General features: G+C 46.8%; 1 long non-coding RNA gene across 3 annotated transcripts; it reads right to left on the bottom strand.

Moving 5' to 3' along the window:
• Window positions 1–1,152: 1,152 nt before the first annotated feature.
• LOC103752086 lies at window positions 1,153–2,689 on the bottom strand. 3 transcript variants are annotated; one of them, XR_003847436.1, is made up of 4 exons: window positions 2,621–2,689; window positions 2,369–2,506; window positions 1,655–2,071; window positions 1,153–1,203 (listed from the first exon to the last, which is right to left on the bottom strand). It is a non-coding gene; the product is annotated as an uncharacterized LOC103752086 (long non-coding RNA). The 3 variants fall into 3 exon arrangements; XR_608054.3 differs by having other exon boundaries at window positions 1,937–2,071; window positions 2,369–2,683; XR_001872103.2 differs by having other exon boundaries at window positions 2,369–2,678.
• Between the last annotated feature and the right edge of the window lie 427 nt (window positions 2,690–3,116).

The following is a 3,116-nucleotide window of genomic DNA, read 5'->3' as shown; positions in this document are numbered from 1 at the left end:
ACCTGGGTCCTCTGCAAGAACAGTCAGTGCTCTTAACTGTTGAGCCATCTCTCCAGCCCCCATTTTTATTTCTTTTTAAAAACTTTTAAAGTTTATTTTTATTTACTGTGTTTGAGTGTTTTGCCTACATGTATGTAAGTGCATCATGTGTTAGAAGAGGGCATTGTATCCTCTGGAACTGAAGTTACAGATGGTTGTTAGCCACCATGTAGGTGCTGGGAACTGAGCCTGGGTCCTCTGGAAGTGCAGCCAGTGCTCCTAACCACTGAGCTGTCTCTCCAGGCCCTCCCCCACTACTCTTTGAGCTCAAGATCCTTTTGCCTTTGTTGCTTCCTACATGCTAGGATTACAGGCTTGTACCACTACACCTGGCATTAGACTTTAGGTTTAACCCCATCCTTCTGTTTATATTTCATCTATCTATCTGTCTGTCAAATTTTATCTTCCTCTAGTGCCCTGACCCTGAGGTAGTTGCTTAAATCCTAAAATTTTAAGAAAGTAAAGGATCCAGGTGTGGTAGTGCATGCCTTTAATCCCAGCACTTGAGAAGCAGAAGCAGGCAGATCTCTTGAGATTGAGGCCAGCCTGGTCTACATAGCGAGTTCCAGGCCAGTCGAGGCTACAGAGAGAGCCTATTTCAAAAAGACCAAACAAACAAACAAAACAAACAAAAAAACCCCACAGAACAAAAACAACAAAAAAAGAAAGGGGGAATAAAAACAAAGACATTCAATTCAATATGGGGCCCAAAGAAATCCACAAGAATTTAGGAACACCAAGATGATGAAACTTTTTGCCTTACTTCTTAGTGCTTGTTATATATAAGATGTCATGTCCTTAAACTGTACAAAACAGCCCTACAAAGCCAGTAGCTAACTCTCTTGAGGCACAAACCAGTGGTCTGGCAGTTCTCAGCTCTACTTGGGATGGTTTCCCAGCCAGGCAACAGGTGTGCATACTGAAGATATCTTTAGCATTGATTATTTTTCGGTTTCATTTTATTATTATTATTTTTTTTTTAGAGCTGGGCATTGAACCCAGAGTCTACCTCATGCTAAGCACTTTCTCTACTACTGAGCTCCTCCAACTCTCAGCTGGGGTTTTGAATAAACAATACATTTGCTTGACTTAAAAACCCAAAAGCTGGGGCTTACCGGTTCTTGCTTCGGTCAGAAGTCACAAAGGGATTGAACTTCATTTTGGCTAAATAAAAAAATTTCAGACACTTAACGGTTAGTCTCATCCAGCTTCTAAACAGCTTCACCTCGTAAGCTTAAAATGTTCACAGAGGATGTCATAAAATATTACTCCGTCAAACCTTGAATGACCTAGCTTGAAAGAAACTTGAAATTCAAAGTGTTTTGGGGCTGGAGACTGTCATTTTAACAGTTGTTTTAGATATGACTTGTTTACAGTCTAAAAAAAGTATTTCGTTGAGGAATGGATTTGCTAATACCTCGATCAGGAGCAAATAATCTAACTTTTCAAATACAAAGACTTAGCAGGATTAGCCTTCTCCTTTCACCTTTTATGGACTCAAGGGGACTATACTCATCCCCTACAAAGCGAAAGTCAGGCCTCCCCACCTCCAGCCTGGAAACTCGGGCACCGATTTCCGGTCCAAAAACCTTTCCAATGGGCTAGAGGACCTTACCATGCACAACTGTTTCGAAGCTACTGTTTAGGCGACTACAATGTTCAGTCTTTACTGAAACAGTCATCCCTCCCGCCAGGGTTTTCTAGTCCCGTAAGCAGTTCTCCCCTCTCCAGCCCTGCGGCCCCTGGCGACGAAGGCAGCGGGCTGAGCCCATCGCGGCATCACTCCCCGGCTAATGTCCGATCAGTAAAATAATCTCGAGACCCCGGAGACAGAAAGCCATGCAGCCCCGATATGGATGGCTGCGGATGACCCCTGATTCCCTCACCACAGTCTCACCGGGTGCCACTTCACCGATGTTCGCAAAACGGAAGAGAACTGAAAGCAACTTCCGGTTCTGTAAATCGTCGAGAAATCTCGCGAGACCGCTGCAGTGGAGCGAGAGGGGTGCGGAGATTGAGCGCGAAGAGGAAACTGGGAATGCAGCGAGAGACTAGAGTCACCTAGCGGCCCGGAGGGGAGCTGCATGGGCTGATGTCGCCCACCGGAGATGTGGGTGCCTTGTTGAATCCTCTGTGGACTCCGGTACCCGGAGAGGGCCGCTAAGCGCCCGACGGCTCCACGCGATTGGCAAAGGAGCGAGCGGATGCGGGGGACTCCGCCCCTCCACTCCGGAATCCCCCCTCCAACCTCCCCAGCGAAAAGCGCAAGGCCTATTTTTAGCCGCCCGGTACCTTGTCCAGGCAGTCACCTAGATAACCTAGGACTCACCGCCGCAGAGGCGTGGGCTAGTAAAAATTAGCCCTTTTAACGCGCTCTAGCCGGGGGCTTTCACTCCTGGACGAGTTCTGACTGCTCTGCATCCTCGGAGATTGACCTCCAGCCGGCAACCGGCCTTCAAGGGAACTCCTGGAAGGACAGAAATAGATCTTAGCTCCCGGGTGATGCTATAGTGCTGGTTCAGGCCGACCACACTTTGAAGGAGACGGACACGGGGAAGCTTCTCAATGCAGACAGGTGTACCCTTTAATTTTTTTTTTTCTGCCTTTCTCGTCCAGTTCCTGATCAGATGGAGGCAAGGAAAGAGGGTCCAGTCCCCTGCAAATGGATTCTGAGGCATCGGTTTCTGTTGAATGAATAATATAGGTGTCATACTGACAGGAGACAGACATTTCGTAATAGTACACAAGACAGGGCGCTTGTTGAATGCTAGGGACTCTTCTACACCCTTTACATTACTAACGTCTTTAATCTACAAGATTAATACCTGCTAATGCCGGTATATTATTGTCCTCGTTTTGCAGATGAAGTAACTAAGCCATAGAGCAGCGAGAGGAAGGTGCAAAGAAACGACAGAACCCATGATTTATAGCTGAACCCATGCAGGCTGGCTCCGCAGGCGCCCCTGGTAACTAACTGTACATGGTTCAAATTTGTAGGAAGTTACTGTCAAGTTGAAGAGGGAGAAACCACACCTTTGAGGGATCAAAGTGAAGTCAGTAAGGAACATGTTTTCGTG

Source organism: Nannospalax galili, unplaced genomic scaffold (genome assembly GCF_000622305.1).
Source record: "Nannospalax galili isolate Female #2095 unplaced genomic scaffold, S.galili_v1.0 scaffold146, whole genome shotgun sequence".
NCBI lineage: Eukaryota > Metazoa > Chordata > Mammalia > Rodentia > Spalacidae > Nannospalax > Nannospalax galili.
Note: the sequence above shows the minus strand (reverse complement) of the source record. Positions and strands in the feature narration are given on the sequence as shown.